The sequence below is a fragment of the Micropterus salmoides genome, unplaced genomic scaffold, assembly GCF_014851395.1.
Source record: "Micropterus salmoides isolate LMB-PRFRI ecotype aquatic unplaced genomic scaffold, ASM1485139v1 Ms_hic_scaffold_4, whole genome shotgun sequence".
In the NCBI taxonomy this organism is placed as follows: domain Eukaryota; kingdom Metazoa; phylum Chordata; class Actinopteri; order Centrarchiformes; family Centrarchidae; genus Micropterus; species Micropterus salmoides.
The window spans coordinates 2353053-2372330 of record NW_024043372.1 but is presented as its reverse complement, the minus strand read 5'-3'; the positions used below and the strand labels follow the sequence as shown (position 1 = coordinate 2372330).

The window sequence follows — 19278 nt, the reverse complement described above, 5'->3', positions numbered from 1 at the left end:
ATTTAATTACACTGATTGCTGTTACTGCACTGTAGATTGGTTCACTCAGAGTGTGATTTTGCTCTGTTTGGCTGCATTCAAACATGTATGCGTAAGCTATGGATAAGGATCCTATTTAAAGTGGCTACTGTCTGGATTTAATAACCTGATGGTGGAATGAGTAAAATATTTGGAGTAATGATATGTATGGATGCTGTGTGTATCTGTGGGTATATGGTCATGTATAGACTAGAAATTTAAGCAACATCTATATTTTTTTTATTATTACAGCCAATAAATGCAGAAAGTTAAGTTGGTTAGAGTATAGCAAATATAATAAATAATTTAGTTTAGGCTATTCCTCGGTGCCTAGATCTGCCAAAAAATGTCTGTTGTTAGAATTAAACAAAACGATTATACTTCTTCACATTGTGTTGATAAGGTCAGTTACATTTTTTAATGTGTTAAAATAAATTATGTCTATCTTACACATTGTACCTTTGAGTACAGTCCTTCATGACTGCTTATGTACTGTTAACGTGGCCCATAGTTTGGTAGTTCATCATGTGTTTAGAAATGGTGAAATGTACCTATAGTGAACTTACATTTATGAATTATGATTGAATTGATGAATTATTGTAAATATATATCGATGGTTTCCAGTTAGCGCTCCCCTCAGCGTTTGGAAAGGAACTGAGAAACTTTAGGAAATATATTATGAATCACTTTATTAATCAATCTGATATCTAAGGTGGATGTTCTTAAATCAGGGATTCAAACTCTGTTAAGTAGTACATACAACAACTAAGTGATATGGTGAATATTTATTCCTAAACTACAGTGAATACAAGTGAATAAAATGAAGTAATGGACAGCAATAAATACAACAATTGCCAGTGTGAACGGATATAATATCAAACAAGACTGCTTTCAAATCATAAGGGGAAACAGACGGACGCAAGTTATGGGTAAATATATAAAGGAGATTAGAATTTAATGTACGATTCACAGCTCATTTTGACTGTGGATTGTTCCAAGGGTACACACTCACAGCAAACGGCTGCTAAAAGTCATTACAAACTGTCTCTTAACAGTTTCGTTAGCAGTCCATGAATCAAAGATGGATGTCTGATGTCAGCTCTTTCTACTGGATGGGTAGCAGACGCGACAGCAAGAATACAAAAACATTTCAAAATAAGATACTCAAAACATACACAATAAAAGGCCAGGAAAACTGTAAACGAAAAACAAAACTTTGAAGACAAAAAAAATGGAGAATTAAAGAGATCTCAAGAACTGTGTGTTCTCAGGCGCAAGTTTGGCTGATGTCTCCTTTCATGCTAATCAAACACACCAATTATAACAGTTAAACATTCTGAGGCTTTCTAGACAATACACATGTAAATAAATAACATATTTCATTAACTAAAATATTCTTAAACAAAACAGTTCTACATATAATTAGGCTTATCAAACATAATTCCTAGCGATCAAAAAAGATAATGAAAAAGCTTAATTAGGCAGGTTAATATAAAACACAGATTAAAGTCTTAAGTGCAAGATAATAGGAGAAATTGGGAGGAACTCTTCATCATAAAGAAATTTCACCACTTAACATCCCTAACTACCTCCTTGGGGTCAAATGCCCAATCCTAAATGGCTAAATGCATTTCTGATTTAGACTTTTAGTTTTAGACTTTTAGTTTTTAGTTTTAATTCTTCTATTAAGCTCAGACTAAGCTCAAACACTTTACAGGTGGTAGAATGTGTCCAACTTGACAGCAGTGTTTTGAAACCCCACCCCTGCAGTTTGACTATGAAGTTGGCAAAAGTCAGCCGCAGTCATCTCCAACGCAACAGTTGATTAACACATTCAGCAGATATAAGGGAATCATCAGCATTCATTTGTTGTGTTTATGTCCACCTGATGAAAGTAAGTCAAAAATTCACGCTCTTTTTAGCTCAGTTGTAGTTTTTGGTCTCTACAAACTCCTGAGGGAAATAATTGGCTCTCTAGCTGCTAAGTGCTCCATTATATTCACCAGCTAGTCGCTAACTGTGTCTGTCAAAAGTAATGAATTAGAATTGTTGGCTACAAAATTCAAATAATGAGCTTAAAGAAGCTAAAAAAGCCCCACGGACCTGAGGGGAACTGCAGAGTTGGTTGATAATTCACTGTCACTATGCCCGACACTATCCACTTCACACAGTCATTTCATCCATTCTTAATTTAAAAATACTGATCAGAGCTTCTTTAATTTAGAGTTACACTCAGTTTATCAAAAGAGTTTTTCTCAGATTGTTTGATATGAATGCTTTAGAGGCACTGAGAAGGATCCAGTATTTCACAAGGTAAAACAACTGAAAAAAGTATTAAAAATTAAACATTATTTGTGTAACTGATATAAGATATAGATATATATTTTTTAAAATCTTTCTTGCAATTGTCTTGTTTTAAACAAGCCTGTTGTGGAATTATTATTATATTTTTTCATTTTATTTGTTCATTTAAAGAACATAGAAAAAGACAAACTTAAAGAAGAAACTGCAGCACTAACAGAATTGGCTAAATGTGACGAGTAAATTACATTTTATCAAAATACATTTCAGTTATGTTGCAGAATGTGTTGGTAATGTCTGTGAAAAGCTATACAGGCTTTAAGACAAAAAGGTTAAGTTGTTAAATAAAGAATCTCATTATTTCTAAGGACTTTTACCCCTATGGTAATGTTCACTTTCTGCCTGTGAGCCCCGGTGAATAGTGCAAAGCATGTCAGAGGTTTTCCATGATCATTGGCTGTTGCTTTGAATGTCAGTGTAGAGACAGTCCTCCACTGAGCATGTCCAATCTTGCCAGATTCAGTGATAGCTTGCATGCTACCATAGTTCCATGTGAGAGTTGGTAAATGTTTTGGGCATGTGTACAAGGCAGTGCAGGTTACTTCTTGTGCCTGTCCCTCAAGAAACTCATCTGATGTAGACTGGATAGTCAAGGATGAAATGGTGCCTGAAATACAAATGTTAAAATATAAATGTTAAAATAGGTCATCATAAAAGAACAACTTGCATGTCCATCACATATACGTACATTCTGCAGTTAAGGTTTTAGAGGCTGTTGCACTGAGACCACCACTGTGTTTGACAGAGCACTCAACATTTTGGTGTTCGTTCTCAATGCATAATGTGGTCGTCAAGGATGTGTTGGATGTGCCATCTATGTTCCGGGTATGAGTTATTTTGTCGTCTTGCAGTGGGATGTTAAGACTCAGAGTGGGTGCTGTAGTGGGACAGGTATGAAAAACAGTGCATAGCACTGTCACGCACTGTCCAACAATCATGTTTCCAAAGGTCGTAATATCCGGTTTCTCTGCTGTTCCTTTACAAAGGAAATGTAAAGAATTATTGATGACACATGAATATACATCGATCTACTATGTATATTTTCCTAAGATCACCATAATGACTTACCCACTACATTATTACAGTTGTATCAAAGAATCGGTAGGTGCTTGTCCCAACATTCTCTGGATCTACCCAGGGGTAAATCTTCAGTCTGTGGTGAGACCAGCTCACTGGGGAGATTTGAAGACTGCATGTCATGCTGTCTGTGGAAGTCAATACACGTGTTTTTCCTTTAAAAATGGAAATGACATAGTCCGGATACCAGTCGTCATGTACTAATGGATATCAACTTCTCACATACTGGTACCAAACCACACGTTCTGGATTTTGAGGTGGATACTGATAGTAGCCAAAACTACAAGGGATGACAAGGCAGGAACCCAGCAATCCTTTGATGTTGCTTGGCATCTTTACATACCAAGTGTTGGAACTGCAGAAAAGGTATCCTGCAAGAGGACCAATATGCAAAAGAGAAAACTTGAATTTTGTTTTTAAAAGAAGTGTTTATCAGAAATTGAATAGTACCAAAGAGCAGTACCTAAAATGCAGAAGGTCAGGAGAAAATTGCTCAATCCAGACATCTCATGAATGGTACCACACACCTGAAATATATGCAAAAGGAACATCTTAGTATTAGGCATTACAAAGTATTAAGAAATTAACAAAAGGAGGACAACAGAATACATCTTTTTTCATATTTATCAGATGAAAAATACAATTTTACTATATAACAATATTTCAAAGTCAGATCTAACCTATAGTTCCAATGTTTAAGGGTAACTCAAGCAATGTAATTTGAATTTCCATAAAGTTGTGAGGCTTGCATAATAGAGATTCACAGACTTACAAAAGTAAAAAAAAAAATCACTGTATTGCACTGATTGCTTATCTGTCCTCTTTGATTGTATTACATCTACATTTATTCATTTAGCTGACGCTTTAATCGAAAGCGACTTTTTTGCTATATATGTCAGAGGTCACACGCCTCTGGAGCATCTAGGGTTAAGAGTCTTGCTTATTAGTCTAATAAACTTCCCATTAGATCATTAAATTCTTTCAGACTATTAAGAACAACAATATCTTCTTCTGTGAAACACTGAACATGTATACACCATCAGTAGCCCTCTATGCTAACAGGGTTGCACCAAGCTGTGCTAACGATGTAAATGTAAATGCTCTGTACTTGTATAGCGCCCTTCTAGTCTTTTTGACCTCTCAAAGTGCTTTTACACTACATCTGCATTTACCAGTCACACACATTCATACACTGAGCCTAAGTGCTCAAACAGAAACTAACATTCACACACATTCATATGTAAATCGGGGTTCAGTATCTTGCCCAAGGACACTTCGACACGCAACCAGGGGGAGCCAGGGATTGAACAGCCAACCCGCTCTATCTCCTGAGCCCCCTTGTGCTAACTTGCTGGTTTTTAAACCAGCATGCACAGAAGTCAACAGTTTTGCAATGTTAACGTTAAACTTGCCATATGGGCAATGTAACGTTAACTTAAAGTCCAAGCTGCCTTCAACTCCTCTGCTGCCAGTCTGTCTGAAGCCAGTGATGTTCCTCATGCCGCTCCAGACCTCCCTCATGTTGTTCTGCTGGAGTTTACACTCCAGCTTCCTCCTGTACTTCTCCTTAGCCTCCCTGATCTTCACCTTCAGGTCCCCCTGAATGGCCCTCACCTCCTCCCTTTTCCCGTCTCTGAAAGCCCTCCTCTTTGCATTCAGGATGTCCTTGATATGCCTTGCACAGTTTGTTGTTTGGGTAACAATGGACAGTTTTTGCTGGGACAGTGCAGTCCACACAGAAGTTGATGTAGTATGTGATGCACTCAGTAAGGCCATGAGGAGGTGGGGGGTATCGGTATGCATCCTCAACGTTAGCATACAGCAGGTCCAGGGTCATCCCCTGTTTATAATGTTATGGCAGAAAATTGTGTTTACATTTTATCTTTTTATGTACGATCTTTTAATAGATCTTTTAATATTATTATTACTATTGTCATTATGGCTTATAGATACATGTATTGTGTTTTTATCCTTAACCTTTCCTCTCCTATAGTACTTATGTTAGTCTGTCCACATTTACTAGGGTTTACTTCAGAGCTGTGAGATTGTTTTGGTGTTCTCCCTCTCTTGTCGTTCCTCTCCTCTCCCTAAATGTTCATTCAAGGCCGAGAGAGCTTTCCAGCATCTTCCAGTATCTTCAACCAAGTCCAGTTGCCCTTGATTTTAACCCTCGTTGGATAACTATGACCTGGATGACTGAGAATCATCATAGACAAGGCCGAGAGGGGATCTCTGTTCGCCAAAACATAGAAACCTAGACTGTGTGAATGATGAGGGCCCCTTTGCTCGGGGCCAGACGCCCGAAGCCGCCCTGGGTAGCAAGTATCTGGACCAGCTGTATATATCTGTGTTTCAGTACTTCTGTTTATTCTCTTTTGTTAAATAAATTCTTCAAAGACAACGGTTGGTTGTAACTCAATTCTTTGCTCAACCCCTCACCAGGAATATAATTTCCACGACATAGAACAGCGCTACAAATCCAGCACAAAACAAAGCAATCAGCTGACCAGAGTCGAGAATAGAATACAGAACCAGGTCACAATGAGTTGGTCATTTGTCACATGAAATACATTACTTAAAAAATAAAAATAGCCCTCATCACTTCTCCTCCAAATATGCCCGAAACATTCATGACCATACCAACCCACCCAATTTACCTGGGAGACTCCCGTTTTTCATTGCCCTCCCCCGGTTCCTCCTGGGTCACAGTAGTATGCAGGGGCGGTGCAAGACATTGTATAGATTTGGGACTTAGACCAAACCTAGGGTGGGCCGGGGGGTGTGCACCCCTCATGCTGTTTGAGATGATAGAATGCCTAAAAATCTATACACTATCTGGGAAAAAGATGATTGTTGATTTGAAAAATAATCGTCTCCAACTCTAGTTAATCTAAAACACAACAAATGTTGAGGAACATTCATTTTCACTCCTGGCAACTAAAAAGAGACGTAACTTATCTGATGTAACTTTTTTAAAGTTACATAAACAAGGTATAGTAGAAATATGGTGTTATAATATACAGTTTCTCGTCATCATTGAAGGAGGGAATCTCTAAGCACCTCACGATTCGATTATGATTTATAGGGCTGATAGAGAGAAACAAACAAACAAACGACAACACCGTAATAAACTCTGTTAAAAATAGTGCTGTTCACTGATTGGCCATGGGATGTGTAAACGTCAATTTATGCGACTATGTTTTGATTAGTATGGGCTTTATGTCAGAGTAGCTAAGATGAACCTTGCGTCTCTGTGGTGCAACCAAACATCGACACAGCTTAAGTCTCAAACTAACTAGTTACATTTAGTCATTTGGCAGACGCTTTTATCCAAAGCAACTTACATTTGAGGAACAACATACAAGCATCAACAGAGCATCAACTACAGATCTACAACTGACAATACATACTAGTAAGAGCAGCAATAAATACTAGTAAGAGCTCACAGTACATATCACATCAATGGGGTAGATTCCTAGGGAAGGGAGTTAAAAAAAAGTGCAATCAATACAAGATCATTGTAGGAGATAGAAGAAGAAGAAGAGCACAGGAAGTGCATGTTAGAGGTTAGGAGGTAGAGGTGTTATAAGAGGAAGTGTTCTCTTGAAGTCAGAGAGGGACGCCCCTGCTCTGATTGCGTGTGGTAGCTCGTTCCACCATCGTGGTGTCACAGATGAGAATAGTCGGGACTGGGATTGAGTAGCGATTTGTAAAGACAGATTTTGTGTTGAGGAAGTGTATCATTTCTGTCTAAGCCCTCATGTCGTGGAAGTGGATTGAGAGGCTATTTGTGTGTAAACAGGGTCTGTGTTGAGGAAGTGCATCAGACAAGTCCATTTGAAAACCTAGGTAATGTAAATTAAGTCAGGGGCCGGCAGGAGATAGGAGTCAGAGACGTACGTGCATGTAAACATTGCTGAAAATATAGTTGATAGCTGTGTGTTAAGAAAAAGTGCATATTAATGTTACCAAGGCCTAAAATAATAATACTAAGAGTTTGAGTCTTGAAGCTTCATGTTTAAGACCATTAGATAAAAAGTATAAAATAATGACAGTTGAATAACTGATCTAATATTAAATTAACATAAAGCTTAAGGATAACAGATGAATAGAGTTGATATGGTGATATAAAAAAAGTATAAGAAGTTGATGGAAGGAGTTATAAAGTAATAGATATATGAATATATATTGATGAAATAGTGAATGTGGACTAGTATAGTGTAAAAGTCTCAGATTGAATTGTGATAAAGCTATGTGCAAAATAAAGTTCTGAAGTGGCAGTCCACGCCCGAATAATGGAGACTGGAAGAGAAAAGAGAAAAAAAGGAGTTTGCTCACGCTAGCAGAGAGGCTCAGAGCAGGAGCTGAGGAGTGTCCATGTGGGGGAGGACAGCAGGCTGAGAGAGAGAAAAAGAGTTCAGCCCTAAACCAAAAGTTATATGAGAGTTTTGTGATCTGTTGCACCTTTATAGTATAACAACAGCACGTTATAGCAAGTTATTCATGAGTTAATAATAACAGAAGTTACAACCAATAACAGCTTGACAGTAAGCAGATTAGTAAAAGAACGGCAATGACTGCTGGATACAGAAAAGAAAAGTGTAGCTGAAGACACTTTTTGGTCGAGGAGAAGGAACAAAACTAGAAAAATGATGACATCTGATAAAGTTTGCAAATTTATTGAAACATAGAAGTACAGATTGATAGGCAGCAATGTGAGGTGTTATCTATGAAGGATTTAAGTTAGAGAAGGGATTGAGAGCCATCAATTTTGTATTAGATGTGAGAAAATCAATTTGATATTTTAATAGTTGTTAGTTTCACTGATGTTAGTTATTTTTAATAAACTCTACTTTGATGATTTTTCAGTTGAATAGCTCTTTGATATAAAAACAAGGGGAGCTGCCTGAGTTTCTTTCAATGAATTGTTTCATTCTAGTTTCTTGGTTGTGTGGCTTGAAAATTAACTGTCTTTTTTTTTCCTTTCGAGGCATGAAGGCCGTCCAAATTCCAAAGTTTCCAGAGAGTAAGTGTTTGCTCGCAGTGAGTGTGCGATGGCTGTCCTGGGAGGCACACAGCAGGTGAAATTAAATGGTAAAGAGCAGAAAAAAGAAATATTAGCTGCAAAGGTGGTCAAAGGAGCTGTGGCAGCAACATATGTGGTAACAGCACAACTAAGTAGTTAAAGATAAAAGACGTCAGATAAGAGATAGAGAAAGCTCAGAATGAAGGGAAAATAGGGAGAAACAGTTTGACCAACAGTTAGATAATATTGACATACTATATAGCCTTTAGTGAAGGAAAAGTAGTCACAGAGACAGAATAATGAAAGAGCCCATCCTGTTAGATAAGGTCTAAATAGATATACCCCCCGGGATGAAGAAACGTATACAGCAAGTGGAAGAAAGATATAAGTAAGTGCATTTAAGGGCCAGTACAGGCAGAAGAAGAAGAAAAAAGAATTAGGGTCTTTAAAGGGTTGAGTTCAGATATAAAGGAGAGATGGAAAAAGAGAGGCTATAATAGAAAGGGAGGAGACGAGAGCTAGATATGAATAGAAAGAAAAAACAACTCCCAAACAAAGTGAAAAGTTCGTCATAGCACAGATCTCAGAAAGACAAAAGATCTGGCTACAGACCGAGGCACCTGCAGAGCTCAACAAACCATGAGACAAGACGACAGCGAGACAGAGCTGCACTGGACAAGATGGCAGCTCTGGAGTTTCATGAAGAAGGCGAGAGAGCAGCTTCAAAATGGACACAGCAGAATCTGACTGTGAGGAAGAGAGGGAGGTGATACAGGAGGCGTTCCACAGAGAGGCGTGTCAACCTGATGCATCACAGGCCCAAGCCCACCTCCACTGACGTCAGCATCTTCCCAACGCTGAGGACGCAGCGAGTCAGACCACATCTACCATCTACAGTCGAATCATAAAGAGGACAACACCACCTTAAAGACTGTGAACCTAACAGCACAAAGTTTAAAAAGGTCAAGAAGGTTTAACTGTGAAAATGAACTTCAGCCAAAATGCTCACATGTGACCGAGTGCTGACAGAGACATCACCAAGGAAGAGCTCTCTGTCTCACATGATCAACATTACAAATGGTCAGACTATCAGAGGCCCAAGATATGTCATTAATAATTGATTCATTAACACAAATATACTAAGTTAATAACTTTGGTGTCCTGCTCTCCTCCAGCAGCCACCTGATACTAAATTTCAGCAAAAAGGGATCAGAACATCAGGCATTCCTTGTGTTTTTAAACAGAGTTTTTAGAAAAAAGGGATCTAGTGGGATTATTTTTATATTATAGCTGTTAGAGATCACTGTCTGCTCTGGGTTTGTGCAGAGGAACAGCCAGCGCAGAGCTCCTCGATGTAGCAAATACAATGACAGGCAACCTTTCAGGCGTGATTTTAAAGAGGCCGAAAGGAGAAGCCTCATTAAAGCCTTTATAAAGCAATTTCAGCAGCACATTGCTACTGCATGCTTAAATTTGATGATTGTGAGTCTTAAATCATAACTGATCTTTGTCATGTATTCCACAGGAACAACCAAGCAACTGTAATGATAACCTGAGACACACGTGTGATGCTGAACACCTGAGTTAATCTATGTTCTTTCTGTTTTTGTTGAACATCTGTGTTAATCTATGTTTTCTTTCTGTTTTTGGAGGTAGTATTAGTAAACTAGTCTGAAGTATGGAAGAATTGTAGTGCACTAATGGATAATGGAGTGTTTCAAGATTTACTATTTGTACGTCCAATAGCAATGTAATTCAATACACAGATATACAGGATGTTAGAGGGGTTAAATTGCAAGCAAATATAATATCTAGGAAGCAAACTCATGTTGAAAAAGATTAGACAGATAGAAACAATAGTTAAAGTCTCCAAACTACAAACAGTAGGATAAAGCTCACTTATTGGTAATAGTAACAAGTACAGTTGCAAGAAAGCTTAATAATCCTTCACAGCCAGTCAAAGACCAGAGGAGGCCACTCTCCTATGAGGCCTCGTGAGGCAGACACAGCAGCAGGCAAGAATTCCTTTAATATTATTATTTTGTCTGATCGCAGCTGCTAGTGGTTCTATAAAAATAGCAAATAGCGAGGGAGAGAGTGGGCAACCCTGCCTGGTACCCCTCTGGAGACTAAAGCATGGAGAAGTATGATCATTTGTTTTGACAGAAGCTCTTGGGGAACTGTATAAGATTTTAATCCAATCTATGAAAGAGTTTCCAAATCCAAATTTATATAAAGTAGCGAATAGAAATTTCCAATTTACTCTGTCAAATGCTTTCTCTGCATCTAAAGAAACAACTATAGTTTCCAGGTTATGAATAGTGGCATAGTCTATTACGTTAAGTAGCCTGCGTGTATTGTTGGTGGAGTGCCTGCCCTTAATAAATCCTGTTTGGTCAGAGTGTATTATACCAGGAGTGACCTTCTCTAGCCTTCTTGCTAGGGTTTTGCAGATGATTTTAAGATCTGCGTTAATAAGTGATATTGGGCGATAACTGGACGGGAGTGTGGGGTCTTTGTCTGGTTTAAGGAGCAGGCTGATATTAGCAGAATTCATTGTTGGAGGCAACATGCAAGTACCCCTAATTTGCATAACCATCCTATAGAATGTGGGCGCAAGTGTTTCCCAGAATTCCTTATAGAGTTCAGCGGGAAAACCATCTGGCCCAGGGGCTTTATTATTCGGCATATGTAAGAGAGCTTCCTGGAGTTCAGCCATTGAAACAGGTGAATCCAGAGCCCTGATCTGTTCATCATCTAACCTTGGCAAATCTATATTGTTCAGAAATGCATCGATGTTAGAGCTAGATGGGTCAATTTGTGATGTATATAAGTTTTTATAATAATCTCTGAATGCATTGTTGATTTCTTCTGGGTTATAAGTCAGATTCCCAGCTGAGTCCTTTAAGGAAGAAATAGTTATTTTTTCTTTATTCAATTTCAATTGGCTGGCTAAGAATCTGCCGGATCTATTGCCATGTTCAAAGTTCTCCAAGCGTAGTCTTTGCAACTGAAATTGGGTCTTTTTATTAATAATTTCATTTAATTCAAGTTTTGATTTTCTCAGATCATTCAGCATGTGTTGCTGTGGGGAGGTAGCAAGGGTAGTTTCTAATGTTTTTATTTTTTGTTCTAGCTGTAATTCACAAGATCTCTTTCTTTTTTTGTATGATGAATAGGAGATTATTTTACCTCTCATGACTGCTTTTGCTGCCTCCCAAAGAAGACATGGCGAGGTTCCTGGCAGGTCATTAGTTTCCATATATATTGCCCACTCCTTTTTGAAGTAATTTATAAAATCTAGGTCTTTAAGCAATGATGCGTTAAATCTCCAACTTCTAGTTGGCTGTGTGACCCTTTTTTTAGTAAGAGTGATAGAAACCGGTGCATGATCACTGATAGTGATAGGGTGAATCTGAGTGTTGGAAATGTCTGTCATAATTGAGCTGCTAACCAAAAAATAGTCAAGGCGAGAAAATGAGTGGTGGACTGGTGAAAAGAAGGTATATTCTCTAAGAGTGGGGTGGTGAGAACGCCAAACATCACAAAGACCAAAATCGCTCATGTATTGTTTAAGGATGTCTGTTGATTTCCAAATACGGTGACCACCTGCCGTACTGAGCCTGTCAACTGCTGGATTACATACCATGTTGAAGTGCCCTCCTAATATAAGAGCTGTGTCTGAGTGAGCAGAGAGTGAGTTGAAGAAAGCATGAAAAAAGGAGGGGTCGTCAACATTTGGGCCATAGATGTTAGCAATGCATAAAGGAGTATTTTGAATCGAAATGTTAACAATAATGAATCGACCCTCTGGATCAATAGTAGTGTTATTATGATTGAAGTGTGTTTTTCTATTTATCATAATGGTGACACCCCTTTGTTTTGAGTTATAACAGGCTGAGTACGAGTGAGGAAACTGTGGTGAGGTTAGTTTATCTGCTGTCTTGGGTAAATGAGTCTCCTGTAGTAGGACAATGTCTGCTTGCAGATTATTTAGATGGTTAAAAATTTTTAATCTCTTTTCCCTTGAACCAACTCCGCGTACATTCCAAGAGGTGATTATAAGTGAGGTCATCATTCAACTAAGGGATGTGGTGATGGCTAGTGTGTGCAGTGTGCGTGTTGTATCATTGTGTGTGTTGTATGCGCCTGTATGTGTGTGTCTATGTGTTCATGTTGTATGCGCCTGCGTGTGTGTGCTAGCGGTGTGCCCGACTGTTTGTGAATTAAACAGTATGAAAATTGCGCAGCTGATCGATGTGTAAACGGCGGAGGAAGAGCAACATTAACAAAAGAAAGAAACAGTGAAACAAAAACAGGGGAAAATACACAAAACATTATCGGACAGACTAGTCAGATAACCACAGTATAGGCTGTTGAGACGTGCACTGTATTTTATAACTATTAACTTGCCATATGTCACGGAGTAATTAACTGATAGGGGAAAAAATGATCGCATACTGATACAGTTCACCTGTTGCTGGACTTGGTTCTTAGTAGAGCCAAGGAGTGGTGTCTCGGTCGCGGTACAGCTGGCCATCGACGTAAAGTTTATCCACAGCGATGACAGCCCGTGATCCTTCTCCAATAAGCTTCTTTCTTATCGGGAACAGGACTCGGCGTCGGTCCAGGATCTCCCGGGGAAACTGGTCGTTAACGCTGAAGTTGGTCCCTCTCAGCTCCCTGCCGCGGCCTTTAACCAGTTCCTTCTGCTTGAAGTGTTCAAACTTCGCGACGATGGGCCTGGGCCTCTGGTTCTCCTGACGGCGTCCTCCCAGGCGGTGCACCCGGTGGAAGCTGATGTTCTTTACGGTCTCGGCCGGGAGCTTCAGTTGATTTTGGATGAAGCTTTTAACGGTCTCCTCTGGGGTTTCATCCGCCTGCTCCGGGATACCCGAAATGACCAGATTATCCCGCATACTACGAGCCTGGAGATCGATGATCGCTTCTCTAATGTTTTTATTGTCTGCCGAGAGCCGCGTCATTCCCTCCGTGAGGGATTTAACTGAACCTTTGAGGACCTTGTTTTCTGCCGCGAGCTCAACCACCTGTTTCTGGCTAAACTCCAGGGATCCCCGCAGAGCCTGAAACTCTTTATGAAGTACTTCCACAAGAGATAATCGGGCATCAAAGCTGGACAATTTCTTGTCTATTGAATCCAGAATCTCTGTAAAATCTGCACCTTGCGAGGAGACTGCTCCAGGTGATGCTCCAGGTGATGCTCCAGGTGAGTCTTCAGTGCGGTTTCTTTTTGATTTCCCCATGACCACTCGATGAAAACACTGGTCAATATAAACTTCAAGGTCCTCCAAACACTCGTCCTCGAGGTCCTCCAGTGCGATTTGACTGCTCTTATTTGTTAATTCGCTTAAAATTGGCGGATTGTTTATCTAATGAATTGTTTGTTTAGCTGCGCGCTGCCATGTTTGAATTGCACCAAGTCTCACGAGATTACACAAACGCTCACCGTGTCATCTCCCCTCCTAGAGACTGCCTGTCCATTCAGAGATTCAGATTTGAGGTGTGACCTTGTTCTTCTTGAGGTGTGACCTTGTTCTTCTTCTGGCCCAAGTCTTGAATTTCTACACGACATTAATTCTCCTCCTGGCTCCTTTTGAATAGATGGCACATGTCTCAGTAAAAAGCCTTCCACTCCTCTTCTCCGTTTTGTTTGCGTTTACTACAACCGCTTCTCTCACTCAGTTTGAACTACGACAAATATTCCCTCAGTCCGCTTCATTCAGCGCTCAGTTATTTGATAACTATTGTTAAGGGCGGGTTGTTACGTGCTTTCCACACTTGGGCTTGACCAATTATATAATTCGGTTTAAATAATAAAATAAATCAGCGTGCTTTTTATTGGTTATACATGGCGTCAATATCTGAAATGTAAACGATAAAAAAGGAAAAGAAACAAATTTCTTCTTCCCCTTGCTTTGGCCCCAAGTGCGCATGAGTCCCTGGGCCCATGCCCAGAATGCCCATTGGATAATCTGGACTGCCCACGCCGTTTTGTTCCACCTCTGCATCCTCTGTGTATCGAGTAAGACGATGAGCGGGAGCAACTGCAACATGCTGTATGCACTAGTGGCGCATGTGCACTACTATCAATGTTAACACCAACTGGAGCACAGGTATCTTTGATGGTCGCTCTCTACTGTCAACTGCTGCCCTTATTTGTCCGGTATTTGCATGAAGAAAGGTCCAAATGTCTCAAACAGGCTGAGCCAAAAAGCTCCTTGACAGACTGTATTAGTTGAACTAACAGACAGCAGTCAGCTGTCAAAGTGGCAACGCCCCTAAAATTGCAGAACTTTAAAGCTTAATTTAATTTAAACAGGCGAGTTATCAAAAATATTACCCCCCCCCCCCCCTCACGGTTGTCATTAGGGGCAAAATTAGCGATATACACTAAAACCATTTTTTGAACCAGGCTGTAAACATGTTTTATTCTGCTGTAAATTTGGGCATTTTGATGAAAATTTTGATGAGATGAAACCATGGTGTCCTATGATGTGACTTCCTTGTTCACCTGCGTCCCCACCATGGAGGCAGCAGAAACCGTTAGGGAACGGCTAACACAAGACAACACCCTGGACAACAGAACTAGACTCAGCCCTGACCAATCTGCAAATTACTCAACCTCTGTCTAAACTCCACCTACTTCCAGTACAACGGAGGATTCTACAGACAGAAGCATGGCTGTGCCACGGGCTCACGGGTATCCCCGATTGTGGCGAACATCTACAAGGAAGAAGTGGAGAAATGTGGGTGTCAACAAATCCATAGCTTAAGTTAAAGGGGTTTGTTGTCATCAAAATCAGCTAGAAGCTATTATTGTCAATTTATCAGTCTTAGTTATGAATCTCTCTTGTTGACAAGTGATTGTTACAACCCCCCTCCCTCGGACTTAGTACAGGACGAACATCTTTTCTCTCCTTTATTCTGAGCAAAAATAATATCACAGAACCTAGATACTTCAAAGATGTATTACACGAACAGCACAGTTTAGTTTTTTCTTTTAAAAATATGAAAATTGTTCTCACCTCAGATTACAGTGACATATACTGCATGTCAAGAGCAAAATGACTTCAGACAGTGAGTTGCAACTTGTGACAGTCTGCCCCGCTCTCCTCTACTGTTCCTAATGAGGCCGTTACTCTTCCTGGAATCAGAGTGGATGGGTGGGGTGCAAAAATTCCCTGCAAGAGAGCGAAATAAAGTGAAACTGTAATGACTTTACTGCTAACTCCTCATAACTGTTAGTGTACTTGCTGTGCAGTTGTTGATGTTATTGAGATCATATTAAATAGCCTACCACGGACACTGCAGTTGTTGTTGTTGTTGCGGTTACTGTGTATTGTTGACATAGACACAATAAACAAGGACAGAGACAATCCGAGCTTTGAATACACTTGGAATCTCCTACAATTTAGCTTAGCTTTAAATTGATATATTTAAGTTACTAATGCAGACATGCAGCGTTTGAAACTATCCAGACACATGCACCCAAACATGTTTCAAGTGTGGTAATTAAAGCCAAAAGATCAAATGTCAGTAATAAATGCAAATACAAACTATCAGAGACACTGACCAGATAACTGGAGAACCTCTCCGCGCCGTCTCAGAAAAGATCTGAAAAGCCTTCCCACTTGGTTGCCTAACATATCCTCAGATGAAATATGATTCATGCAATTCACAATAATGTATTTGCATTAAGTACTGTGCCACAGTCCTGGGAAAACCACTAGTGGTCCCTGTCCCCAAGAAGCACAGTACTTTTAGCTCTGTTTGCTGGACTTACTGAAAAAAAATGATTCTCACCCTTGTAAATGTTACACGTTTTGATCAGTTTTATTTCATTTCATTCTGTCCGTTCTGCGCATGTGCACACACACACACACACACACACACACACGTCGCCACCTTTGCTTGCTCATGCGCGATTCATTTGTAAGAAGAGGTGCACGCTCCTGCTCTGAGCACTGGGCCGCCTGTGAGAGCGGCACAATTAGTTCAGTCAACTCTGGCCGCAAAAGATCTAATCGACCGTTGTTAAATGAGGGGGTCTGGTCTACGGAGGACTGTCTATTTGCGTCACGTCAAGTTTCCGGAGAGTTAAAAAAAAAAAAAAGGTTCAACTTTGAGAAAAACGCAGCGCTCGTCACTGTCAGTTCAGTGTTGGAGAGGCGGCACAAACACCGAGCACATCCGATCTTGAACGAAACGATGTTCCTCCCCGCCGAGACGTTTCAGCCTTCTCTTCATACAGAGCAGGAACCAGAGCAAGTAAGCCTACCCTACTTTGTGGTGACATTTTCTACACTTAGGGTAAAATCCAAGGGGCTCAAATCCACAGCTGACCATCGTTTACGCTGTGAAAAATCAACCGGTGCGTAATGAATCTTGGGATACATGGAAGCGCGTGCGTGGGGATGAAAAAACGCCATCATCAATGGAGCTCCGATACTACGAGTCACCATGGCAACGGGTAAATAAAGGCAGAGCCTCCAGTTTAACCGGGTGGAGAGAAATATGAACGCTGCCAACGGGGACCATGATTGGCTCTAAAACGCAGGAGTGGATCAATAAGGATCAATACTTTGACAATATTAGGTACATTTCATACAGCGTTGGTCATTCATCATTTACCAGACTGGAATTTCATTAATGAATGAAAAACAGCTGGACTCTCCTCCAGCCTGTTATTCATTTTAAACAGCTACAGGCCTGTTTATTCAGCTGGAACCTGACGGGACTAAATGCCGGTGGCAATAACTGAAGATGAAGATATTAATCTAACAGATTAGACACAGTTTAGGCTGGAACTATGATTGTAAAGCCACAGTCCGGCTTGATTGATGACTCAGACAAAACAGAAATCCTGGTCATCGGGTCCCAGCAGATGGAAAAAACAAATACTGCCATCTGCTGGTTCCTATTTTAGCTTCATTACACTGGCTCCCAGTATGTTTTAGAATTGACTTTAAAATTCTATTGATCACTTTTAAAGCTCTTCATGGCCTCTCGCCTTGTTATATTTCTGACCTTTTAGTCCCATACGCACCAGCACGTACCTTGAGATCCTCGGGCAGAGGTCTGTTGTCTGTTCCAGAGTCTGGACTGAAAACTAAAGGGGACAGAGCGTTTGCTGTCAGGGCCCCGAGGCTCTGGAACAGCCTGCCCGAGGAAATCAGGTCGGCTGAGTCAGTGAACTCTTTTAAGTCCCTTCTTAAAACATACTTTTATAGGAGAGCTTTCCCGATCTTATTTGACTTTATTTATCCCTTTTATTTTATTCTATTTTCCTATTTTATATTTATCTTATGTTTTCTTGCTTTTATCTTGTATTGTTTTTGTATTATTTGTCTTGGGTATTATTGTCTTTACACTTGTTAAAGCACTTTGTAACTTGTTTTTGAAAAGTCCTCTACAAATAAAGATTTTTATTATTATTATTATGTTTATTTTTGCAGTGGAAAATGTGTTTAGGTTCAAACTGACTGTAAAATTTTAGATGTCTATTTTACATTAATAAAATCTCTCATTTCGTAGTTTTCATGAAATGCTGTCAAAACACATTCGGACTACAATAATGAAAAACTCACTTTTAACTACATTTATTTGTTTCAGCTGCACAACAGTCATCCTCACTCAGAAATAGGCCTATTCACATCATGATAACTATGATAGAAATGTTCTAATCAGTGCGACTACAAGATGAAAGATTACTCTTAATTGATCAGTTTTATAGCCTACCGAGTACTTTAAACAATGATTACTGCAGCACTGTAGCCCAAGGTAGGCCTAAGTGTTTCAGTGCAACTGTTGCCAACCTTATGTGCACAGTGTCACTGTGTTATAAAGGACAGTGTAGCTCATAGATTTTATTCTGTGCTGAGGATAAATCCACGATGTCCAAAGAAAACTCTGTCCATACATAGATTGATCATAAAGCGGTCATGTTCAAGATCACGTTTGGGTAAAAAAAAAAAAACTACTAGCCTATGTAACCGAGATATCAATGTTTCTAAAGACGTAATTGCTTTCAGATATGTGCTTTGATATCGACAGTATGAATGAGGAAATGTCAGACTGCCACTTCAGGCTTCGCACGAGGGGAGGAGTCAGAGAGAAACTCAGCATTTGTTGCCGAGGTTACTGATCTAGAGTTTATCTGATGTTGGTCTCTGATGTTTATCTGATGTTGGTCCCTCATCTCGTGCTTAACATAGGCCTACTCAGAATTTTAAACGTTAAAGTGAAATGAAAATTAAAACATAATCAGCAGTTCAGGCAATTAAGAAGAAGATTACATATATCAAGAATCTTTAAGGCTTTGGGGTATGAAGAGGGCTGAATATTTTACAGTACATTTAGCCTATGCTTTTGTCCAAAGTGACTTACAGTCAATATGTCAGAGGTCGCACGCCTCTGAAGCAACTAGGGGTTGCTTATATGCTTATTTGATAAATGTCAAAATGGTGATGCCCATCACAATTTCTTAGTCCTAAGATGAATTGCTTATTTTGTCCAACTAATTACTTATTTTATTAGGGAGATATGGTAAAAATACATATATCAAAGAATATTAAGAATAAGATTATTTGGCGCCCTCTTGTGACAAAGTCAAGGAGGATAATTCACTGGTGTTAAATTCTGTTTTGCAGGAAAAACACTGTCTGTGAACTTTTATATCGTATGTACTGAAACAAACACGCCTTCTCCAAAGATCAGTAACACTTCCACACTGTTAACTATCATAGATGTAGTTCCACCTTAAGTTGCAGATTTTG

At 39.6% G+C, this 19278-nt stretch overlaps 1 pseudogene; it reads right to left on the bottom strand.

The window, feature by feature from the left end:
- Positions 1-690: 690 nt before the first annotated feature.
- Positions 691-16200, bottom strand: LOC119885774 (annotated as a pseudogene).
- Positions 16201-19278: the final 3078 nt, after the last annotated feature.